This window comes from Thunnus albacares, chromosome 9 (genome assembly GCF_914725855.1).
Source record: "Thunnus albacares chromosome 9, fThuAlb1.1, whole genome shotgun sequence".
NCBI classification, from domain to species: Eukaryota; Metazoa; Chordata; class Actinopteri; order Scombriformes; family Scombridae; genus Thunnus; species Thunnus albacares.
Window position 1 is genome coordinate 24,196,638 of NC_058114.1, and position 11,027 is coordinate 24,207,664.

The 11,027-nt window shown below is 41.7% G+C and overlaps 1 long non-coding RNA gene across 1 annotated transcript in view; it reads right to left on the reverse strand.

Moving 5' to 3' along the window:
* Positions 1 to 8,330, reverse strand: part of LOC122988351 — a 38,668-nt gene extending 30,338 nt beyond the window's left edge. The window contains exon 1 of the long non-coding RNA XR_006404776.1: positions 7,914 to 8,330. This is a non-coding gene — a long non-coding RNA (uncharacterized LOC122988351). The remainder of the gene's footprint in view (positions 1 to 7,913) is intronic.
* Between the last annotated feature and the right edge of the window lie 2,697 nt (positions 8,331 to 11,027).

The following is an 11,027-nucleotide window of genomic DNA, read 5'->3' on the forward strand; positions in this document are numbered from 1 at the left end:
GAGTGCCTTTTTCAAAATGTTGGGCAGAATTCTGCACACATCGTCCTGAAATTTTAAATTTTTAGACAATTTAAACAATGACTATGTGGGATATTCCAGCTAAAACTATACAGGTTTTAATTCGGTGTATTAGAAATATATTGTCTCAATGGTACATTAGTGTTTACTAGTTTGTGTCACAATAAAATTGAGACAGTCCTGCAGTGTTTCCCTGATGAAAACATTCATTTGTGCCACACTCTATTAAACCACCCAAAGTATAAATGTATAGCTCACACTGAAATTATCATTAATATCATCATAATTGCAATTGCAGACAACAGAGGGTTATAGCCTATTGTTCACAATGCCTTGCATAGATTCACACACACACACAGACACTGCCACACAATGTTGCCCCAAAAGCACAGCACGATGAGAAATATTTCCCGGCTAGGTTCATGCTAGCTCCTTCTCCACCTGCCCTGCTCTGTGACGCAGTAAGCTGGGGCCTACTGACAGTAGCATCAGGCTGTGTGCTGCTACACATACTCTCCACAGTGCAGAGCAGAGCCACCACACAGCAGCTACAGCTTTAGAAGCTAACACACAGAATAGGGCTTGTTTAAAATTCAACAGGCTCCACCACAGAGCGCAACCCATCACTCAGGCAGTCCTGAACCAAACAAGAGCTCTTCTCTGACTTGGATGGAAGGGAGAAAGAACAGATGACGAGCAGCCCAAACAAGATTATAAAACAGGCTTGAAAATCAGCCCAGTCTCTGGGCGACCCGGCCGACCCTTCCTTCCCTTAATCTTGCCTCCAAAATCTGCTCGGCCTGCTACTGCGTATCAGCTCTGGAGACACACATGTCAGTGATAGGTGGCGTGTGTGCTTTATGGATATCCTTCATGTGAGAAAATGCTGTTTGGTGGCAGCAACCACATCGTAAAACGTTGCTGTAAACTCTAAGAATAAACTCCATCTGTGGAAAGTAGCTCGACTAGCAATGCATTTGTTATAATCGGATACAAAGGTGCTTTCATTCAGCAGCGTGAGCCATCACTTTCTGCGCATGAGGCCTGCAGCCATTGTTAATAAGAGCATCAATCAAGCTAAATCCAGGGATATAAGATGATCCCTTTGACAAACACCTACTGAATCACAATATTGTCTTCTTCTCCACTTCATAACCTGTGACACATTACTTTGACGACCCGCTACACATTCTCCTGATCTTTGCTGTACCTGCCATACAATACCAGGTATATATTCAGCACCTGTCACTGGAATTAGTTGCCACTGCATCCAGCAGCCTCACTGTTTAGTGTAAAATACCTCAATGACTGCAAGCTTCCCCTGTTGTGTGGTGTGGCATGGCACAGCAAAACTCCTGCAATCAACTTTTTACATACAGAATAAAGTAACATGCATTTGCAGAGGCGCAGAAGCTCGCAAACACAAATAAGAGCCAGCTGTAAGGGCATGAGCTTTGATTGTTTAAGCCCTTTTTTCCATATCACTAGATAGATAGGCCAGCAGCAAGGAGATGTGGGGGGGCTACTGGTGGAACACGTGACTCTAAGGAGTCCTCCAATCAGGTGCCTCTTCCAGCAACAAACCGTGTTCATTTCACCTCCTGGTTATCAGCATCCAACTAACTAGACAATCAATAGAAAAACATCTAAAACATGCTGGTTATAAACCGTGACTGAAAGGTTGTCTTCCAATAAGAGAAACAGCACCACTGCCGAGTCGCCCTCCTCCTCCTCCTCATCCTCTTCCTCATCATCACTCTATGAATGGAGCCTGTCTCCGGTTGCTAACTACTGTCACTCCACGCATCCCCCGTGAAAGAAATCTAGCTCTATGAATCCGTTTTTTTGTTGGTAGTGATTTAGGGGCGGCGTTCCCCTCTGCACCGGCATACGTCCAGGGAAGAAGGAGGTGTTTCGCGGTGCGATGCACGGACGCTGCCGCGGGCTTCCAGTCCTCCGTGCGGGCTGCATCCATCCATCCGCTCCGGCAGCAGCACCTCAGTCGGTCCGGTTCCGGCTCGCTCCGCCGTGACGTCTGCAGAATTAGTTTATACATTCGGTTCTCTAGCTTTATGATATTACATAAACTCATACAGCTAGATAACCAAAGAGAAAAACTAACCCACGTCTCTTAAAGGGGCCGCCGCCGCCGCCGGAGCTGCTTGTGTTGTGGTCACATGGAGCCATTGCATTCCGCCTGCATGCGCACGCCTCTCTCTCTCTCTCTCTCTCTCTCTCTCTCTTCCTCTCTCTCTCTCTCTCTCTCTCTCTCGCTCGCTCGCTCGCCCTCTCTCTCTCTTTCTCTCTCCCCTTCTTCTTCTACTCTGCCTGTCTCTCTACCTATCTTTGATATACACACATAACTGTGCGCATGCACAAAGCAGGTTATAGGTGATATCCAGTTTTATTATTGCTTTTACGCATAAGGAGCCGCTGTCAGGTCTTTATACCAGCGACGTCCTCAGACTGCTTTGGAATAAGTCAGACCTGCATGGGCAGTGATGCAGACAGAGAAAGGCCAAAATAAAAATGTGCAAAACATAACCTGCATCACCATAAGATCATCATAAGAACAGCACTAATAGGCTACAAGGTAGCTATATTATTCCCAACAAAAGTCACCCCTTCTAGCAGTCATACTGCACTCTATGATGACGAATTCACAGCATCACCTCTTCAAAAACACTGTTGAACTTCCTCTCACTACAAGCCTGAGTCCTGGCGAGCATCTGCAAGGTGAAGTCATCCAGCTGCGGAAAAGATGATGACACATTCACCTGTCATCCATGTACATGTTAACCCTGTATGGCACTGACTAGGCCCACTAATAACCTTAATGTACATTCGGCTAATATACAACCCATATCATGTCCAGTCAGAGCTTCTATAGTGATAACACAGCTGATAAGCAGAGATAAGAGACGATGTTACAGAACACACTACAAGCTCTTACAAACAACCGGCAGAGCAGCTTATTGTTGTTTTAAATGCCAGCTCACATCGACCCATTTCAGACCATACACCATAGTTTCCGTGTTGAGTGAATTAATCCACGAATTGTTTGAAAGCATGACAAACTACCATAAGGCCTGCATGGCGTACAGTAGAGAGGCTTGCTGCTAAATGTCAACAACATGATCTAGTGGAACAAGTCCAGCCTCACTGGATGTCACTGTATACTTTTGGATTAGTTGCTGACAAGTTGAGCCAGAACAAACTAGCCTCTATAATCCCCAATAATCACCAAAAACACGGTTATTATGCAGCATAAACATGCATTTTCAAGCCAGTGATAAGTGCCTAAAAGCTAATTTTCACTGATCACATCAAAAATAAACATCAGGACAAACGTCAGGATAAAATACTGTAATTTGACGTCTGTTTCTGTTGGCAAAAGAAATTCAGTCAATTTATGTGCAGCTTGCATGTTATTCTAAGAAAATTAAGGTACATTATTTAAACTACAGAGTGCTCTTTCTTCAAGAAATTGTCCTAAAATGTTGCTGGAACCTCATTTTCTATTTTTAAAAAAAGCCAAATTGATGCAAGCCTTTGAACTGAAAATAAACACAAAATACTCACATAGACTATCATCTGCTTGTCCATTTTGAGACAGCACTCTCCATAATAGGACAGAACAGTGTGGGCTCTGTTATTAAATTAAACGAGAGAAAGGTTATTAAAATCCGCTGGGCCTTGATACGGCCGTGATATTCTTTTAGACTCAATCCGGGATGGGAGCGTCTCTCCCCGGCTCTCTCCGGCCGTTGTGACCGGCATCCCACATGGTCGATGCCGGCACATTGCGTAGACAAAAGCCCGTTTTACGCAAAGCAGCATCGGTGTGTGCGTATATCCTTGAGGAATAATCGAGGAGTAACGTCCATCGCGGGCTGTCAGAAAAAAAATATGCAGCGGAGCCCGAGGAAGAGAAAATGAGAGTGAGGGGAAAGCGCCGCGGCTATCATAGTGTCAGATGTGGGGCGCAGGAGGTGGAGGGCCGCCCGGGGGCCTCGGGGTCAGACTGCCAGGGGAGACGCGCGATGTCCACAGAATTAGGCATGCTCATTGGCACACACATGGGTGAGCATGCACCGCAGATAGCTACGGGCTGGATATAACAGACACGCAGAGAAAACACAAGGTAGACGCACAAAGTGCTTCGCTGTAATCAGGATACTGGTTTGCAAATGCTATCAAACCTGTCCACCATCATTAACAGCTGCCTACTGTGTGGCTGTTGGGTCTCAATATGAGGTCCCTTCCAAAATCCACTGAGATGTCTCCAGAGCTCCTTAAGCAATGCGAGGAATAATTTCATTTGTGTAGGACAGACTTTCAATCACCGCCAGCACTGTACAGCACACACAGTAAGAATATTCAAATCAGCATTAGCTTTGTCTTAAATGGAGGACAGAGTGCAACAGGGCGCGACAACAGCACAAGCAACTGACCTGACTGGATATAAGTCTGTGTAGACCTTGAACCATACATCACACAACTGACCATGTCTAAGCATTTGTTCATAATAAACATCCATCGTTCAGCCACACCCTGCCTGTGTAAATAAGATTTTTTTTAAAGAATATGTAATGATATGAAGTTTATATAAAATAATAGAAAATTTGTTCCCGTTAAGAAACACAGGATGAGCAGTGAGTCATAAGGTAACAACTGCCTGCAGGTCACAGGTCAGACGATTACAGTTACAATATATATATGTATGCATATTTTCCTCATATAACATGTCTACAAAACCCACCGAATTTACGTTTAAATTTCAGGGAGATAATTATCTGGAGGTCTGATTAATAAAATAGAAAGAATGATGTTTCCTGAACACACTACACACACTGCATTATAGCCTTTCCCTCTATAATATCAGAAACTTACGTGTTATTACGTGTTAAATAACGTCCTGCCATTCACACTGTGTGCTAAAATTGTGTTGATAATTATGAATTTTACTGTAAATTACAGATGGCAGAAAGTCCCAATACAATGCAAAGCCACCAGCCTCTCTGTTCATATATTTTCACTGTAGTTTATGTCAGTAATGCTTGTGTGTGTGGTCGTCTACGGTTTTTTTTTTTTTTTTCATTTGAATTTTAATCAGTTTTCTGTAGGCCTGCACAGAGAGCTGAAGTGTTTGCTTTGCGGAGGGAATACTTCAGAGCTGCTATTTGAAGAAAATTTTGGAAACAAGCTGTAGACTTCCAGTATTTCTATACGCAATTAAAAGCAGAAGGAAAAGCTCATCTCCTTCATAATCCCATAATTACTACGACTTCATGCCATATGCCTTTGTTTGAGAAACCAAAATATAGAGAAACAGAGAAGATAGTTTCCTTTTTTTCAACTTCCATTTAATGCCACAGATACTGTAAATATGGTTGACATTAATTATGTTTATTTTTTAGAAAAGAGAGACCTGCTATAGCAGAAATACTGCTACATATTTATAAGTACTTATTCATAAATGTGTTCATACAATACTGTGAAGTAACTGACTGTCTCAAGCGTGTATGTGTGCATGTGTGTGTGTGCGTGTGTGTGTGTGCATGCGTGTGTGTGCATGTGTGTGTGTGTGTTTGTGTGTGTGTGTGTGTGTGTGTCTTATATATTAATACTGATTTAGCCTCAGTTCTGCGTTTCATCAGCCTCACGTGAATTCATGTGAACACGCCCCCTGACGACGTCACGTCCTGTCAGACACAGTACAGTAACAGTAAGGTGAGCTGAACATCTTCACCTTGACTAAAAGTATTCTATTCTATTCTATTCTATTCTATTCTATTCTATTCTATTCTATTATCTGTTCTAGTCCAGTCTCTACGTGTCTATTCACTCTTCTTCTTGCCTAATATCTATTTGTCTCAACATCCCCCCAAAAAACTAAATATTAGTCACCACATACTTCATTTACCTGCATGATGTTTTGTTGCCGCATTCACGGTGTGAATCAGAAAAAAAAACATCAACGCGTAAAATAAATGACTCTTCTCTTTTATTGCTGTCACGGCAAAATATTAAAAACCAAAGATGCACAGGGAGTGACTGATAAATAATGTTTTGGGGTTTTTTTAATGTTTGAGTCTAAATGTATTAAAACAGCAGCCTGGTGTAAGTTCAGCACCTCCTGCAGTCACTGTCCTTGGTGCTGAAACGAAAAACGAAATTAATTCACGGCGATGTTTAGAAATTTGAGGTTGTAAAGAAAAGCATCCTGAAATAGATTGTTCAATCCAAAAACACTAGAGGCTGATAAACCCTTTATTTCTATGCATTTAGAAATAAAAACTTAGTGACTGTGTGTACGTGGAAAAATAATTTTCAGATTCTAATCGACGAGTTGCAAAACTTAAAAGCATTCAGCAGTCTACATGAAACTATGGGCCAGTTTTATGAGCTAATTATTTGTCCAGAAGAATGAAATAAATCAAATGATGCTCTCAATCTGCGAATTTAGGCATCGAGAAGAAGATTTTTTTTCTCCACAACTGGTATATTGAGATGAAAAATAATTATGTAGGATAACTCTGAAATTAGATATAAATATTAGATTGATATCTGTCAAATTTTACATCTGATTGTATTTATTATTATGTTTATAGTGAAACGGTGTTTGCACAAGTTCATTCCAGATATATCTGGTATTAAGGCTTAAGATTAATCGCTCTAAAATTAATAAAACGCCAGTGATGAATGTTTGATTTTGTCATGATGTGTTTGAGAGAAATTGGATAACGTTTCTATTCCAGTGCTGGCAATGAAATTTACTGCAGGCCTACACCTGTTGCACTGTTAATGAAAGAAAGAAAGAAAGAAAGAAAGAAAGAAAGAAAGAAAGAAAGAAAGAAAGAAAGAGGGCTACTTTTATAAATTTGAATATCTTCAAAAATGTTATTTGATTTTGTTAGATTTATTTTGCTTGTCAATAAAAAATGAAACCTTTATAATAACAATACACACCCATTTCTATATTAAAATATTCTATTATAATGCCCAAAAAACAGATTTTTCTAAAATAGAACGATTTGACAGAACTGTTCATTTTGGTTTTGGAAAATAAATCTCTCATCCATGCAAATGTAAATCCTATAAAATGATCCCAGTTAGTGTCTTATCTCTCTCTTTACAGCAGGTTTGGCAAAAAATAAATTTAGCCAAAAAAAAAAAAAAAAATGAAAAGAAAAAAACACGAATAAAAGTGACTTTGTATGTTTCCAAGAATTTTCTGGCTCTCTATTGTAGTCAGCTGCAAAGGCCTGATTAATTAATTTCACACTGTAGCTCTGGAGAAGATTTTCCCACAAACAAGTGACCAAAAAAAAAAAAGAAAGAGAAAAAAAACTCCCAAAAGAAAGAAAGAAAAAAAGTCAACATCAAGTTCAACAACGTGCTGGTGCTCATTAGCATCACAATGCTGTCTGGGAGCACACAAGTCTTCTTAACAAGAGGCTCTGGCGTCAAGTCCCTCCACCTCCCAGCCAAGGGGACATTTTCCCAGGCTCCGCTAACAATCACACAACTGTTTGCTTTCTAAACGCCAGCTCTGGGGCCACTCAGCCCGCCTCATCACCGCTCAATGGAGGCTCCCGCTAATATGTGATGGAACAGCCTGCTGCCACTCATCATTTCAGGTTTGCAGGGAGGGTGCACTATATTCCAAACTGCATTTTCTGTTAACTATAATAGCAGCTTTTTTTTTACATTTTTATATTATAAAATTATACACAGTATTTTATTTATTTTGTCACTTATTTCATAACAACTTATTATTATTAATAGTGGAGGTGAAATATGTTATAACAAATGTGAGACATCCACATTTCTCATAACCTAAATGTTTAAAGCGGCTGCCCATGAATTAACAACATAAAAATCATACTTACAAGCCATAAACTTTGAGTAAATCCCGCACCTCCGGTTCAAGTCCATTCAGCATTTTTAACGCACGTTTCTATCAGTCATCTCTCAAGTGGAACCAAACTATTCGAGCCAGGAGTCCAGACAGACAGCCAAAACGTTGCGAGCCTTCACTGACTGAGAATGAACCTGCACAATGAGTTGATCCAACCGGGAGAAGTGTTTTTTTTTTTTTTTTTTTTTAAAAAAACAAAAAAACACTGGCATTACTTTTGCTTCACTGACCAGAAACAAGCCAAGGCCGAGGAGATCCTGCTGCCAGCATCCGCTCCCGCATCCCGCATCCCCTCACCAGCCTCGGATGACAGTGTGCGCGGAGTTGCTGCGTCGCTGGTCCTCTCTCTCTCGCTCTCTCTCTCTCTCTCTCTCTCGCTCTCTCTCGCTCTCTCTCTCTCTCACTCTCTCTCTCCCTCCCTCTCCCTCCCTCTCCCGCACACACACATGTACGCACACACACACACACACACACCGGCTGCTGTGGACGACGTGTACAGAAACCCAAAAAAAACCCCACTTCTCGCATCGTTTATGCGTTGACCACTGTGAACTGGTGTCCATTGTTCTGTTTGAATGACGCGTCTCCCTCTTTAGTTGCATCCAACATCTTTTTTTTTTTGTGCACCATTAGATAGATGTGGTGAGCGTGGTGGGAGAGCGCGTGAGAGGGGTGGAGGAAGGCACATGAGGATCTTTGGAAGAGAGAGAGAGAGAGCGAGAGAGAGAGAGAGATGCAGCAGACCCAAAACTTGGATTCACCGGGAGGAGGCGGAGAGAACGCACCGAAAAGATTTTTGCTCGACGCCACATGATGTTGAGGCAAATCATAGATAGAAGCATGTTGCTTGGCACAGGCTGTGATCTCAAATGTGCTATAAGAAGATACCAACACTCTTCATCCCCTGCGCCTGCACTCCATCCTCCCCCTTGTCTCCTCACAGTCAGCCGCACAGAGAAGTCCTGGACAGAGAGTTTAGAGAAGGAGAGGAGAGGGACCTCCACTAAGCAGTGATCTCAAAACCTGCACCTTGCTTGACTGAAGCACCTGTGTACAACAGCTTTTGCAGGAGCACCGAGCTACACCGAGCCATTAACCGGCAGGAACGGCTGTAGATTTCAATATTGTAGTTCCGTGTATGTTTACAGGCGGACTGCGGGAGAAACGCGTAAAAGTGAAACGATTTAACAGAGATGGAGACGATCAAAGAGCAGCACGCAGCAGCAGCGGTGTGTGTGTGTGAGTGTGTGTGAGAGAGGGAGAGAGTGTGAGTGATGCTGTTGCCGCAGCCTCAGCAGCGCCAGGGAGAGCAGATGCTTCCCCGGAGCTCCTGCGGGTCACGTTGCTTTACGTGGTGCGACGTCTCCTTCCTCTCTGTGCGTAACGGAGCGCACGGTGGACACTCGTGTCAAATGTCAACTGTAGCACACAGTAAAAAAATAATTTTAAAAAACTACTGTATTACGCGCGAAAAAGGCGAAATACAGACAGTAGAAGCTCACAGAGGGATGTTAACGCTGCGTGAAACAAAACTATCCCTTGAAATTAACGTAGCCTAACTGTTTGCGTGCTGACGTCAGGCGCAGGGATAGATTATTCCAAATATGTTGTCCAATACGAGCGGGATCCACGGTTTCTAACGCGTAGATGCTCGCTCGTGGGGTCTCAGCAAGACACATTTGTCACACAGGTCAACTTTATGACCGCTGATATCTTTATTTTGTCGCAGTATTTTTGAGAAGAAATAAAACATTTTGTCTTCAATATTTTGAATTTCCAAACCACAATTTCCTCTTGGTGTGTGTATTTCATCGCGTATTGCATGTGTGTGTTTTATTTAGATGGTGTGTGTGTGTGTGTGTGTGTGTGTGTGTGTGTGTGTGTGTGTCTGTGTGTGTGTGTGTGTGTGTGTGTGTGTGTGTGTGTGTGTGTGTGTGTGTGTGTGTGTGCCCAAGTGCCAGTTTAGCAGCACTGAGTGAAAGCTGGACCATGATTAAAAAATATATATAAATATATCTAAAGAGCAACAATTTTATTTATCACTTGGTACAATGATCATAATGATGAAGACTAACAGAGCAGCCAAAATTAAATAGGTCACAGCTTCTCACAGGCTTCAATCTCCTCTCATAAATAACAATAAGCATTATTATTATTATTATTATTATTATTATTATTATTATTACTGCATTAAGATACTGTAGAGAGAAGACTGACACATGGAATTAAATACATTTATGGAATTCCTAGCAATAAGCCATTAAAACTGAACAAACATGTTTAAAGTTCAATATGTTGGGAAGCAAGCTGAGGATGATTAAGACAAAGATTACATCTACTGATAAAAATAAGATCTCATAAATAAGATTATCTGCCTGTATCTTGGATTATTTAGGTCATCTGTGTGCACTGAGCTGGAGATTTAAATTAGTAACCAGATATTTGTGAGTCTGGGTCTTTAAAAATGAGCATTATCCTATTATACGTTCACACTAGCCTGTATATACACACTGTAGAGCCTCGTAAATGAACGGTGTGGGCTAATGAGGGCCTGCATGTCCAGACAGCAATGAGAAGCGAGTTTGAGTTTGACTGAGAACATTTTTACAAAAGGACTGAACATCCAGAAAAGAAAGACCAAAATATTTGGCGTCTTCTAGAAACTCCTGATCTCAAAAAAACATGTTACAACCCAATATGATCATCAAACATCTGAGCAGAGTTCATGACTATTCGAGCTAAACAGTGACACCTATTGGCTGGAAAGCAGCACTGGAGCTCAGGGCCTGTAAAGGGGTTTGGCTGGCCTAAATCCACAGCATATCCATAAACTGCATAAAACGGCACATAACCTCACAACAGCAGATATAATACATATGCTGCCTCCAAAATTGAGGCGACCGAATGTATTAAAACCCCTCCAAAGCTGCAAATACAGTAACGGTGTAGCGATGGAGGAAGCAGCAGGCCTAATATTTGCTAATTATAACTAAGAAATGCAGATGAAATTGGTCATTTTAGGAGGAGTGTATATACTAACTGATCATCAAATGCTCAATTAAAATCCCTATTGCATAATGCTTGT